The sequence below is a fragment of the Acinonyx jubatus genome, chromosome F2 (genome assembly GCF_027475565.1).
Source record: "Acinonyx jubatus isolate Ajub_Pintada_27869175 chromosome F2, VMU_Ajub_asm_v1.0, whole genome shotgun sequence".
Classification (NCBI taxonomy): domain Eukaryota; kingdom Metazoa; phylum Chordata; class Mammalia; order Carnivora; family Felidae; genus Acinonyx; species Acinonyx jubatus.
This window is the reverse complement of record NC_069394.1, coordinates 13,698,880-13,714,016: the sequence shown is the minus strand read 5'-3', so window position 1 is coordinate 13,714,016 and position 15,137 is coordinate 13,698,880. Positions and strand designations below refer to the sequence as shown.

The 15,137-nt window shown below is 41.8% G+C and overlaps 1 long non-coding RNA gene across 1 annotated transcript in view; it reads right to left on the bottom strand.

Moving 5' to 3' along the window:
• Positions 1–1,993: 1,993 nt before the first annotated feature.
• LOC128312769 (uncharacterized) overlaps positions 1,994–15,137 on the bottom strand; it is an 87,263-nt gene continuing 74,119 nt past the window's right edge. Inside the window, exon 4 of the long non-coding RNA XR_008292454.1 lies at positions 1,994–13,857. This is a non-coding gene — a long non-coding RNA (uncharacterized LOC128312769). The remainder of the gene's footprint in view (positions 13,858–15,137) is intronic.

Sequence of the window (15,137 nt, the reverse complement as noted above, 5' to 3'; positions counted from 1 at the left end):
AATCACTTATGAGGGGCGCCACTGAGTCGGGAGGGGTAGGATGAGTGTACCAAAGCAAAGACGACCTGGTCCCAGGTCCAGACCCTTAGGAAGTCACAGTTCACATTATTGTCAGCGAGTGTAGGTGAGCAAGTTATGATAGCGATGATATGTTCTTTTGCTTTCACAACACAGAAGGAGAGAGGCATCCACGACAGAGGAGGAATAAAAAGAGGTGTGGCAAAGGGGTAGGGCTGTGAGCTGGGCCATGGAAGCAGGGTCTGGTTTAACAAGCAGACAAGGGAGAGAAATCATTCAGAGGAGCAAGAGTAGAGCCAGTTGTGGTGTGAAGGCACATGCTGCGACTCAGGAACCTTGAGCAGCTCAGTCTAACTGAGGAAGACTGGAGCCAAAGCACAGTGTTAGGAAGACAAGGTTGGAAGTGTAAGCCGAGGTCAGATTCAGGCGGATCTGAAGCCTTACGGAAGGTCGGCACTCCTGCAGAATTTCAGAGTGATAATATTCATTCTAAAATAGGAATGATCATTTTGGGGGTGAGATCTATTTAGGGGTAAGATGAGCCTAGTCACTGAGTTTACAAGTTACTCTGAAACTCTGTTATGCAGGCATGTGGGGGAAGCCAGCACATGACCCCTTTTTCCAGGTTTGTGCTCTGAACCAATGGAACAACCAAACAAAAAAGTACCATTAATACCAAACACTTTTATAGCGCACTTACCTTGTGAAGGCACTGTTCTGAATACTTTACGTATATTAACTCATTAAATCCTTCCGCTTCTAGTTGGGCAAGTACAGAGTAGGGATTTGAACCTCGACTATTTGAGGCTGTTGCCTACATTCTCATCCATAATGTCTTTCTGCCTCTGGATGAATGAAAGATGAAAATATTACCTTTACATAGAAAGCACCACTCTGGGAAACGGGCTTATATCAGGCACGTGGGCCTCCTCATCTAAAGCCCAGAAGCAGACAGGGATATCCATCAGGCATAGACAGTGCTATAATATCCCAGGCTTCAGCCAGAATGATTGCATAAATGTCCCTGCATGTCCAAGAACAGTGGCAAATGTGTGTGCTCTGTGAACAAGCCAAATCTGGACAAGGGAGGGAAGGTACTGAAGGATCCAGGTTACAGGGGCCTGGGTTTTCCTTGCAGACTCACAAGTCACATTAAGGGCTCCTGCTCCAGAGAGAAATGAGAGGTGGGGGGACAGAGGTCAGCAGTGTTAGCATGGTGGAACTTCTTTGCCATAGAAGGAAACACCAAGGGCACAGAAAAAGGGCTCCCTCCCCAACACCTAATATCTAGCAAGGTTGGTTTTACTTAGAATGATATATTATTACATGTAATAGAATATAATATACTTAGCACTAAAATTGTGTTGAAGGAAAATCAACAATATGCTGTATTTAGTCAGCGGACAACTATTTATTTGCCTACCATATGTCCAGCATTATATTTAGAGCCATTGTTAAAAATATCCATGATATTTTATGCCATCAAAGTACAAATTTCCCCATTGCACGGACTACTGTACAATTCCCAATAAACAAATTTATTTTACCTAAAGATAATTTTGACTTCTTTCTGTTGTGGTGTATTTATCAAAAAATCAAGGCATCAATGGAAATAGCAATTCAGACCATAGAAGCCATAGGCTTATCAAATGTTAAAATCAGTACATTCCAAAGATGCCAGCCCCATGCTTTGATGTTGTGTGTGATAGCTATCATACCATTAGTGGTTAAAATCCTTTGTAACTGGGGAGATAAACTATTTCTTTACTAAAGTGTGGAGACCTAAAAACTAGAATGGATCACCCACAATGAGCTGGAACTAAGTGTACTAACATCAGCTTGAGACACTGTAAGATAGTTCACAAATTTACTTAAAATTAAGAAAAGAAGATTGGGTAATGTTGGATGGCTGACAGTGGGAACATTAGGGTTACACAATACTAGCATATCATTACATGATCAATTGTGATAAACAAAAAAGGAAAGTTTATATATGAGGAAATTGTAAAACGATGGCAGATCACTAGAGAGGTCCTTGTCTCTGGCTTCCCTTATTGACGAAGGAATAATCAAGCATCAGCTAAGCCTCCTTTCAGGTGTAAAAAAATACCAGAGCATTAAGGCATGGCTCTGGGTCTCATGCTCGCTTGAATCTTTACTGTCACTTGAGGTGAGAGATCACTGTAAGAAGCTGATGTGGGGAAAGAGTCAGGGAGGCATCGCAGCTCAATGCAAATGGTGAGCAGGGAGAACCCGCTGAATTAGTCAGGCTGTTCTGTCACCTGCTAAACTTGTGTGAGCCTGGGCAAGTCATTTCAGCATGGTGCATGTCAGTTCCCTCATCTGTAAACTAAGAGAAGTTGGTCCAAATCATCTGAGTCCCTTGCAGTTTGAACATACTAGCACCTTAGGCACAGTTTCTAGAAGCTGAACTCACACCTCCGTCAACTCCCTGTATAATATGACTTAAAAAAAAAAAAAGCAACTCTGGTTTGACTATACAAGTTATCATTCACTCTTCTCAAAGCCACTGTGGGTATCAGTATGATAAATGCCTAGTATTAGTAGCATCAGTTATTAATACAATGAAGTTTTTTCTGACACACACACCCAGGCTATTAGAGAGTTATCTTAATGGTACCTCAGTGTGGAGGAAAGGGCAGAAAACACATTTGTTTCCTACTTGGACGTTGCTGAACCACACTCCATGTAATTCAATATAATTAAGTCAACAAATTAGTACACCTATAATTGGCCAGTGTCAATTTCTCCCAGCCACAGGAAAAGTCAGATATACGTTTTCAGAATCTGTCCTGTTATTTTCCATAGAATCTATTAAACTAAGTATCCAATAAACTGTATGGATTAAGATGGAAATATCCAGTGCGATCGTCTAAAATATGCTACAGTAGAAAACATTTGATGTTAAGGAAACTTTAGGCTTTGTTGTACAGATTCTTTCTCCTTTGTGGTTGAAATTCTAATCTGCCACTTCCTCTTACGAAGATCAGGAAGTTACAAAGAAAGATGGCAGAAAGGTAACCTTATACCTCCACAGTAAAGAATCAAAGGAAATTAAATAATGTACAAAGATAAATAAATCTCTGGTGTCATAAATCCTACCACTTAGACTTGAAGACTGGGCGACTCTGGGATACAGCTAAAAATAGGTCATTAATCCTAATTAATATTGATTACAAAGAGATTAGAAACACAGAGGCCACCCAAATGGGGACTATTAGGTTCTTATACAAGCAGTCCTCAAGCAGGTAACATTTGGCACAAAGGAATTAACAAATATGCCTTGTGCTCTAGCAGCTGAGGGAAGTGTGACAACAGAGGGGCACTTAATGATGCTGGGAAGAAGTATGGATTCACTTTTCTATAATAGGGGGTATTCTTTTTTTAAATGAACTACACATTAGTGTAGTTTTTAATATATTAAAAAAAGGCTGAAAATAAGCTTGTAAAGATTTCAAGCTCTGGCAATCAACCAGATTACAAGGAAGCAAGATGAAATCTGTTGGCCATACCTGACTCATAGCGGTAATACCTACCTGGCTGGGCTGTTCTGTGGATTCACTGAAAAGAGCTCTACAAAGTCCCGAGCCTGGTGCCCAGCACCGAAACCACATACAGTTCTCATTTCAAGTGGTGGGTTCAGTTACTCTTAACCAATTGTCTTATTAATGCAATTCGTATTAAAATTTCAGACAGCCTGGGGCGCCTGGGTGGCTCAGTCTGTTAAGCGTCAGACTCTTGATTTCAGACCATGAGTTCACGGTTCGTGAGCTGGAGCCCCACTTCCGGCTTTGTGCAGACAGTGAGGAGTGTGCTGGAGATTCTCTCTCTCCTCGCTCTCTGCTCCTCCCCCCGCTTGTGCTGTCTCTCTCTCTGTCAATATAAATAAATAAACATTTAAAAAAATTCAGACAGCCTCGTTGGCAGAAGTCACTTAGAAGGGTGGGTGTATTTATATACACCATGTGCTCAGTTCCAGCTTCTTAGAGAGCAAGGTTTCTGCACAGTAAGATTCAGAGGTGGTCTAGTCTAGTCAGGCCTTCCAGCCCTGTCTGTACAATAGAATCCCCTGGACCACTGATAAAGATAAGAGTGCCAGGACCTCACCTCCCATTAGTTGAATCTGTAGGGGTGAGGTGTGGGCTTCCCAGAGTACAGAAAACTTCCAGGTCATTCTAAGTACAATCAAATTTGAGAACCATAGGCATAAAGGAACCAGAGTTGCCAAGGTTGAATCTCAGTTCTGCTTTGGCAAACTTTCCATGCCCCATTTTACTAAGGTGTAAAATAAGCATAATAGAGGTAACAGTGATGCCTACCTCTAAGGGTTGTTTTGAGGCTTAAACTAATTTATTTAAAGTCCTTATGACAGGTATGATTTGCAATGATAGTGCATGCCTTTTGTCCCTGCATGGGTGGGTGTTATATGGTGATTTAATTAAGATCTAAAATATGATATCTAAGAATTAGCCCTTATAGAATTTTATCTTAAGGTCTATTTCTACGCATGATGCTGCATCTCATAGAAGCATAATTTTAGGCACGGTAATATGACAACTTAGGCTGTGTCCACAAGCGCTTACCATTTATCAGCCACTAAGTAGACGAAAGGCAAAGAGGTGTCATAGGAAGCAGATTCAAGTATGAATTGTTGCTCTAGCATTTACTAAACATGTGATCCTGAGCAAGTTATTTTACCCACTCCAGCCTGCTTCTCTACCTGTCAGATGGGGCTAATACCTACCACTTAAGAATTATTTCAAAGAATGAATGAGATGATCAATGTGATGAGTCTGTACAGCCCCTGGCACTGAATACAGGCTTAGTACATGTTGTTCCTCAACCCCACCCAAATGCCGTGGGGGTACAAGAAATAATGAGATAACTGTCTCAGGCTTCACAGTCTACTTGAGAAGATAGGAAATGGAGACAGAGACATACATATCACTATTATGTTTAAAGTCTGTGTATCAGAGACAGGCAATGATAAAGAGCTAGCATCTATTTATAGGAAGTTCCTCATGTTTATGTTCTCGGTTCCTTGATAGGGTACATTTGGGGAACTTCTGTGCATCGTTGGTCACTGTTTTGATTTGGGTTTTGGGGGCGGTTGGTTGGTTTCATCTTGTTATAGTTTTAAAAAGCAGACATGATTTGGCAGATGTTTAGGGTAGCAGGTACGCCTTGCTTTTGATGTCTTTGAGAACACAGAGTGCTTGAGGACTTGGGTGATGTCTTTCTCTAGGTTGTATTTTCTAATAGAAATGCAGTTTGTGAGCGCTTAACAGTGTCACTCCAAATTACGTAACAGGCCATTCTTCAGGAAGCAGAGTGAATCGGTGTGAGTGAAAAACAGCACACTCCACATGAATCATGTTCAACCCCACTTGATGAGGGGCAAAAGTGACTGGGGCGTTAAGAGAGAAATCTAAACTGAATTCTGCAGTCTATTTAAAACTCGTAAGTGGTCTTAAACTGAACAGTTCCGAGATAAACCGGTGACGGTAATTGGAAATGAATCATGATTGTCGATTGGAAGTAGAAATGCTGACCCAGGATTTAGGGGACATGGATTGAATTCCCATTTACATTCCTAACTAGATGTTTAATTGCGTTAAGTCACTTAAGTGACACTATAATTTACAAGGAATATTTCCACCGCCATCTCACTTGATCCTTAAATCACTCTGTGTAATATTACTCTCCCATTTTCCAGACACGTAAGTCAAAGTTCAGAGTTTATAAGTAGTTGAGGCTTCAATCCCTACTAGTCTAACAGCAGCACCATCTGTGGACCCCCGCTGTGTCTTGTCTCTGTAGACTGTACTCTTCCCACAAAATATTAGCCGTAATCAGTATTAGGCAAGTAACTTAACCTGCCCGTGCCTCAGTTTCTTCATCTGTTAGCCTTGTTTACCTCACAGTGATAATATGATAAAATCTGAGTTACTAATGTAAAGGAGCTTTGAAGGCATAAAGTCCTGTGTAGGCACATCATGATATTTCAGGAAGTGTGCTAGTGAATCTGGACAAGACGTGTATAAGTAAGCCTACCACCCCCATTGAAGTCTACGAACCAGGCACTCTGTAAGTTTTAATTATTTTCTGGTTAACGCTCTACATTGCTAAAAGCCTCTTGGAATATTTTACTTTTGCTTGCCAATTTTTTTTAACCCTACTTGGGCTGAGTCCAAACTTGAAAAATTTCATCTACAAGTGGATTTTTTTTTTCAACTTTCATGAAGTTCAGAGCATAAAGTACTCTTTCACGGAGAATGAAAACAAAGTTTACAGTGGAAATCATGGCATAGACAAACCATGGGGCTCTTCGCTCCCCAGCCAGTCCTCCAGAACTGGGTGAGTGCAGGGTGGAGTCTGGCCTCAGAGACTCGCCTTTTTGGGTAGACCCACTTCACTGTACCCAGCTACTCCTAGTAAGGGTGTTGTGAACATACTGGGCCTGCAGTGAACTTACAGCACTGTTTGAAGCCTCGTCACATTTGACTACATAGTTTGAGAGGATAACTTCTCCAATCATCCAAAGGAAACATGGCTGCTTATCAAAATTGGTCTAACCAGCCGGACCAAAAAGCCTGAAATCCAGAGCTGTTAACAAGATGGAGCCCGTGGGCCCCATCCCAGTGGTTTTCAGTTCTAGGTAGGCTTTATTTAAACACAGCCATGAACTCTTTTAGCTACCTTCTTCCTTTAATACTTCTTTGTGAATTTGAACGAAGCGAGCCCCAAGCCGCAGTGGTGAAGGAAGAGCTGCCATTACCAAGTGTATTGAAATGAAGCTTTCCCTTTCTGTTGCCCACCTCTCTCCCAGATTATGCTCCAAATGTACTGTAACATCTACAGGTGATCAAATGTGCCATGGTCTCAGTTGTCTCTGTGCTTTTGGACCCAAGAGCCCCCTCCCTGAAGTGTCATCCTCACTGTCCCATCATCACTTTCACCCTCTTTATGATTCAGAATACAGGTCAGATTCTTCCTCCTCCAAGAAGCTCACCCTGATTCCTCAGACTGTTTCCGGGACTCCCAACGCATTCTGTGTTTGCTTGCGTCTCAGCATTTTCTCCCCATTTCTTGTCTGTACTTTCCTGCATTCGACCAGCCGTGAACGCTTCAAACTTTCTGGGACATTCTTCTCAACAAGGTTTGGATAAAGAGTGACATGCAAACAAACCATTCAGTGTCTTCAAGGTGGAAGAAACTGCCAGTTATGAAATGCTTTCAGTATGCCTGTCACTTCTTGGGACTTCAAGTGACTTATCATGTCATTCCAGATATGCCATGACTGATATATTACCAATATCATCGTTTTATAAATAACAAAGAAGCTGATGCTCTGAGAGGCTATGCAGTATAAAGGGATTGTGCCAAGACCACATCAAGAGTAAGGTATTCAGAGCGAAATCTGAATCCCAAGCCAGTTCTATATCATCATGCCGTTTCCCTTTCCCTTACTTCCTAGGCAGAGCACTGGTTTTGTGTTTTCAGATTTATTTTTTGGTTCACATCAAGCCAAATGATCAAGTTGCTATGGGTGCTATGGTAGGCCATCCAGGACCGAGGCACTCATTTTCCCAGGTGCAGAGGATGTTAGCTGCTTATAGGAATTGCCGTCTTTGAAGGCAGCTACTTGGCCCTTTTGATGGATATTTTTATAACCTCTCTCTTGAGTCATCCTCTTCCATACCTGGTCGATGCAAAGGTACAAAGGCAAAGCCTCCTTGCTTTCAGGAAAGATCTGCAGAGGCATCCCAGTTCCAAGGCTCTGTGGGGTTGGCTGAGGCTTCCACTGAATGCAAATTGCTGTTCAGTTTCTCCCTCTGCTGTCCTGCTTCCCAAAATCTCCTACAAATGTTGTTCCTGAAGACACTACCCAGTAAGCTTCCTGCACGCAAATCTCCATCTCAGAGTGTTTCTCAGGAAACTCAAGCACAGATAGGACAATAGGAAGTCCCTGAATACAAGTGTCTAATCTTGGAAGAATTTGCAAGCAACCTTTTCACAGTGGTTTAAGAATGAGAGGCACGGTTAAGAGTGGATGCTAACGTGGATGGAACTAGAGACTGTTATGCTAAGGGAAATAAGTCATACAGAGAAAGACAGGTACCGTATGTTTTCACTCTTATGTGGATCCTGAGAAACTTAACAGAAGACCATGGGGGAGGGGAAGGAAAAAAAAAAGTTAGAGAGGGAGGGAGCCAAACCATAGGAGACTCTTAAAAACTGAGGATAAACTGAGGGTTGATGGGGGTGGGGGGTGGGAGGGAGCAGAAAGTGGATGATGGGCATTGAGGAGGGCACCTGTTGGGATGAGCACTGGGTGTTGTATGGAAACCAATTTGACAATAAATTTCATATAAAAAAACAAAAAGAGTGAATGCTAGGGTCTCTGAGCATAGTCTCTGGCCCAGGAAGTGCCATAGATCATGTAATTGCTTTCTACCTACTATTTTGGGGTGAAATTCCAGCCCCTAAGCATTATCACTCCATGGGGTCACTGTGATTTGGTCCAGGCCATGTAACTTTCCGAAGCCTCTGTTTTTCAGGGATCTCATCCATCACAGTATGCAGCTAGCTTTTCAGGTGTGCCCTATGGTTAGAGACGAGTCATGAGTATCCGCACCTCTGCAAAGTCAAATGGGTCCGCTCACTGAGATTGCATACCTAGTAACAAGCTCTGCTTTAAGAAAAATGGAGACAACTTTCTCCATGGAGTAAGCCACTGCTATGCCTGCCAGGCAAGGTTTCAAGTAGATATATTTTTAACCTGGGCTATGCTCAGATAAAAGCAGTCAATGATAGGACTGGGAACCCGAAATCATGCCATATCCATATTGCCATTTACCCATCATACAACCCTTACTAGTCCTGACTGACACTCATCATTTCAAATGTTTTACCTCATTGTCCTGGCTTGAGTGAGGTTATATTGGAAAAAAACATGAAGAGTGTATGCCTAGAAATGGCAGAGAGTTTTACCCTAGAGAAGACGAGAAAGCTCAGGAAAAAGATATGATGATTGTGGCTACCTTTATGGAGTTCTTGCTCTCTGCCAGGCAAATACTTATGTCATTAGGTTGTTAACCATCAAATACAACTATTGTTTTCAATTCTGCAACTTTTTTGTTCAAAAGCCACCAAACTCCTTGGCCATTTGCTACTCAGAAATAAGATTGCTGAGCAAATCCCAAGCTTTCTCTCTCAAGAGCTCTGCAGAATCGGCACTGCCTCCTTCTTTCCAGTTTACAGATGATAAAAATAAGGCTTACAATGTTTATATCTTCCTCTAGGCCACACAACTGGCAAATGCCTGAGCCAAGTTTCAAATCTGGGTCTGTCAGAATCCAAAACCCTTGCTTTTAATCACAACATGTGCACATACTGCTTACATAACATAACTTTCTTGATCTCTCTTACGGGATGGCATTTGGAAGCGAGAGGGATTGATTCGTATGTCCCTGTTGAGTAAGCCTAGGACAAATGAGAAGAAATGACACTGCAAACAATTAGAGACTTAAAATAAGTGTGTCAGGCATGGCCCAATTCAAACTGATCACGTCCAAAGTCCAGGGACAATCAGACCTAGCCGGTTACAGATACTCACAAAATGTGAGCAGAAATATGTTTTACTTCTGTTGGCTTCTTTCTCAGGGTTGGACAGAGATGACCACAAGAACATCTAGGCTTAAAACATATCAGTTTAGCAACCAGCAGAAATAATATCTGCCCTTTGTTAATTGCTGTACAAAAAAATTCCAAGAACTGCTCTGAATAGGCTGGCTTCCATTATGTGGCCACCTCTAAACCAATCACTATGAGTATGAGATGCTTTAAAGTTATCATCCAGGACTGGTTAATGTGTTGACTCTGGAGCTGGGTGGTAAGCTGGGGGAAGCTAGCATCAGCTCCTTCCAAATTAAGTGGACTGAGACAAGGGAAGAGGATATTTTCTCCAGGAGGGGTTACCAAAGGGGGCCGGGTGGGACATCCTAGGAAGGCAAAAGCAGCAGACAACTTTTGCAATGAGGAGTAGACTTTTACACCTTGAGGCACACTTTGTTGGAGCCCTACTCACATCTCCTCAACTCTTAAGATGTCTGTGCGTACCAACTCAACCAGCTGCCAGTGCAATGCTCTTTTGCTACAAGGCTGAAGATTGTTCTGAAATTCCAGCCTGTCCCTGGCCTGGCAATTAATTCCTCTCGATAGCAGATACAAGCAATAATTGTGCAACCTGGTGGATAAATACCCCAGCTACCTCATCCCTCATGTTAGGTAATTCTGAGGTTCCTAGGGTTTCTGAGCAGGATTAAACCCCAATAATCTAAAGCTATCATTTAATTAAAAACATACTCTATCCTCATTTCCCTGTAAATCCCAAATGTCAGTTCTCCGTGCCTCTACTGTATATACTGGGATAACCTCCCAAATGGACTAACTGCACTTGAATTCTTGTCTCATTAAGTCACAACTAATGAAATAGGCTGTTTTAGGAAGTAGCAAAATTCCCAGGAGCAGAAGTCTTTGGTCATGAATGTAAGAAAGCCTTTGGGGAGATCCAGGAATAAAATGGGTGATTGGACTGAAGGGCCAACATTTAGACCTGATTGTCCCTTGCAGTGCTAAGTTGAAGCATTACTTACTTGATTTGTGACACCTTCACCCTTACAGAAAAAGAGACATTACGTTCATGCTTTGGATTCTGGAATTTATGAATGAGATAATATATAAAGTTCTCTGGGGAGAATTTTTTTTTTCTAGAGGTTGTTAGAAAGTATGATGTTTAGCCTCTTCTTTTGTTGTACTATGTTCTCATAAAATGACCTTCTTTGTTCATTCTGGTCTTTCTCCGCTTAAGAAGGGCTCAAGGTTACAAGAATGCATTATTTCCTTGGCCCTGAATAGTTCTAAAGTTTGATACCCACCATCATCCAGGCAGAGAAAGAGCCTTCATGGGAGAACCCATAAAACACGGAACGTGCACATTTGTCATAAAGAAGGAGATAAGTGTCATCATCTATAGCTCTTTGTATCTGTTTGGACATGTGCCCGGTACACACAAGTGTAAAAGAAGTGATTTCTCTCAAAGTAAATATATCAAAAAAAAAGATGAAGAAAATAACTATTTCACCTTTTGTGGTGTGAAAGAATGCATGTCATGGAATTTATTCTCAAGCAATGTCTTTATTTCCCCACTGGTATTTTTCTCCAGCTTACTTGTGAAAATACTAATAATAGACAAAATTTGTTGAATGTTAACTATGTGCTGGGCACTATGAAAACTACTTAATATAAATTATTACACAGGGTCCTCCCAATTAGTATATAAGAATGTATAGAGTCAACAATTTAAGTTCACACAACAGGAGATAATGTCTCCCTGACTCCAGTGGAATATTAGTCATTACTGTATAACAAACCATTTCAAAAGGCAATGTTTAAAATAAGTATTCATCTTGCTCACAAGTCTACAGGTAAGCTGGGCCATTTTTCTGGGCTTAGCTGGGCTCACCCACGCATCTGTGGTCAGCCATGGGTTGGGTACACAGCTCTGCTCATCTTGTCTGGATTCATTCACATGGGCAAGGTCAATTGGCTGCTTTAGGATTTCCACAGCAGAGACAACAGGGTTGTCCTCCAGCTGGTCTTATCCTCCCAGAAGCCAGAACAGGTTTGCTTCTATATGCACACAGGTTCTAAATGTTCCTCCACTATGGGGTACCCAGAGCCAGCCCCATACTCTGAATGTTGACTTACAAGTGGGAGGTCTAGCGGGCCTCTCAGCTCCCTCAACCTATGTATTCTGCTTTCAGTAACACAACCCAAGATTGGCTTTGGTTTGTGTTTTCCTCCTTTGTTTCTTCTTCTCTTCCTTTTAAAAAGTATACCTTCTTGGGGCACCTGTGTGGCTCAGTCGGTTAAGCATCCAACTTCAGCTCAGGTCATGATCCCATAGTTCGTGGGTTTGAGCCCCACACTGGGCTCTGTGCTGACCGCTCAGAGCCTGGAGCCTGCTTGGGATTCTGTGTCTCCCTCTCTCTCTCTCTGCCCCTCCCCTGCTCACACTCTGTCTTTTTCTCTCTTTGTCTCAAAACTAAATATTAAAAAATTAAAAGAAATAAAATTACACCTTCTTTTTCTTTTTTATATTAAACATTGCTTATGTCTACAAAATTTTGTCATATTATTGAATTAAATTGAATTTGGTCTCTCACCCATAATAAAGGATCTGAAAGAGGCTCTCATTCCTATATTCTTACAATTAAACCAAAGGGCAGGCATCTGCCTTTCTCCCTTGGTCATTTTCTCTGTGAGTTCAGGCCTATCTTTCCAGTCACTTGCAAGGCTGTGGACATTGATGATTTTGTCTGGTTTGTCCATTCATCATTCAGTGGTCCTCTATAGAGATACTTTTCTTTTTTTTTTTTTTTTTTAATTTTTCTTTAATTTATTTATTTTTGAGACAGAGAGAGAGCATGAACAGGGGAGGGTCAGAGAAAGAGGGAGACACAGAATCTGAAACAGGCTCCAGGCTCTGAGCTGTCAGCACAGAGCCCAACACGGGGCTCCAACCCACAGACTGTGAGATCATGACCTGAGCCGAAGTCGGACGCTCAACCGACTGAGCCACCCAGGCGCCCCTAGAGATACTTTTCAATGCAAGGTTTTGTACCAGCTGCTTGGGACACAAAAATGGATACAACCTTGCACTGGTCCTTGGAGGGCTTATAGGCTCCTGGGGAGGCTGTGGTTTCAGTCCCTTTCAGATAACCTCAGGCTCTTTAGGTGCATGTGTGTCTTTTGGGGTTTCTTCAGTATTCTTTTCCTATGTCCCAAGAGGACACTGGTGTACACACAGAAGACTGGGTAGCCTTGTGGCATCACGGGAGGCTGTCTGGTTCCCACTCTGCTTTCTTCTGCAGACTGCCTTGGCAGCACGGATGCTCTCATTCAGCCCCAGCCATCATGCTGGCATCCTCTGCCAATGGCAGATGCTGCTGTGGCCTTCAGCCTTGACGTCCACATTCTGCAGGGCCCTCCTATGGACTCCAGCCCTCTTCCAAGCTCAGGATCTTCTGGTCCTCTGGGGGCTGGTGGCAATAGTGCATTGTGGCTCTCTCCAGATGGGGCACACGTAGTGTGTGAGAGGTGGCCTCTGCCCCTCTGCTTCCCCACTACTCCTGTACCACAGCAGGTGGTAGCTTCATGCTGATTATGGGGCTTCTCTGAAGGGCTTGCAAACTCCCAAGGCTTTGCAGAAGGATGCAAGTAACTGAGTTTTGATGGCGAATTCTCCTAAATGATATTAGGTTTCAACACCCTCCAACATGACATTCACACCACGGCTAAGCTGAAACTCAGAGAGTCATGCTTTGCCCGTTTTGTTTCCCTTTCTTCTGTGCCTAAGCCCATCTACCACCAGAGGGGCCATCTTCTTCCTGCTTGTGAAGGCTTCCCTGCATCTGATCAGTTTTCTCAAGATTCTCTATAATTGGTTTCAAGAGCAGCCTTCAACTTCTGCCTCCATGGATATCATAAGACCGTTTTTATTTTGTTTTCTGTTGACACAGTCAGCTCTCTGAAGACCAAAGCATTTGCTTTCATACCATTGTCTCGCTATATTCTTCAAAACAGTGTTCCAGAACTCAAAGCAGCAAAGTCCTGGTGTTCAAATTGGTTCTGTTCTCACATGAAGGAAAAAAAAAATGTCATTGATTGTAGAGCAGCAAAGGGAAAAGGATCTCAGGAGTTAGATGTGCAGGGTACATGGGAGTTCGTGATATTATTCTCTCCATGTCATACCTGTGTGAAATTTTCATAAGAAAACGTTTTTATTCAAGTATAATTAACATACAATGTTATATTAGTTTCAGGTATACAGTATAATGATTCAATAGTTCTATTCATTATTCACTGTTCATCACAAGTGTACTCTTAATCCCCTTGACCAATTTCACTCATCCCCCCCCCCCCCCACCTCCCTTCTGGCAACCACCTGTTTGTTCTTGATATTTTTTAAAAATTTTTTTAATGTTTATTTATTTTTGAGAGAGACAGAGACAGAATGAGACTGGGTTGGGGCAGAGAGAGAGGGAGACACAGAATCCGAAGCAGGCTCCAGGCTCTGAGCTGTCAGCACAGAGCCTGATGCGGGGCTTGAACTCACGAGCTGTGAGATCATGACCTAAGCCGAAGCCAGACATTCAACCGACTGAGCCACCCAGGCGCCCCTGTTCTTGATATTTTTAAGAGTCTGGTTTTTTTGTCTTACTTTTCTTTGTTTCTTTGTTTTGTTTCTTAAATTCCACACATGAGTGAAGTAAAATGGTATTTGTCCATAATTAAAAAAAAAAATTTTAAAAGCTTAATTACCATTAAACTTATGAGGAGGTTTGGTATGCCAAGATGCCTAGGAATAAACAAAGAATCTGGGAAGCAGAGTGGTGACAGTGACATGACTTACGTGAAGGTTTCCAAAAGACTTAATGAGATTTCTTCTTTGCTCTCTCTCTCTCTGTTTCATCTAAATTCTAACAAAACGAGGATGGTTTATCAAGCACAATCCAGTCAGGGAGGAGAGGGAGAGAATTGGCTGGGGGGAGGGAAAGAAAAAAAGAGAAAGAAAACCAAAACTGGACTGGTGACCAGTGTCTAGAAGACAAAATGAAGTCTTAAAAAGATTGAATGTTCTGAGGGAAAAAGAATGACACAAACTCCTCCTGTCCCCAAAGCAGAGTACAGGGTACTTGAGACACAGAGAAATATGGAGACAGCACTATGAACTACTTAATTCCCCAGAAGTTCACCGTTCCACTGGAAAGGAAGAGCTGTTAAGTGGCTAACCCAGAGCCAATGTGAGGGTAGCAGAGATAGTAATAAAGCATCTTATATTTGAATATATATATATTTATATATATATTCTTATATATATATTCTTATATATATATATTCTTATCTATATTCTTATATATATTCATATATATTCTTATATATATTCATATATATTCTTTCTTATATATATATATACATATATATTCTTATATATATATTCATATATATATATTCTTATATATATATTTTTT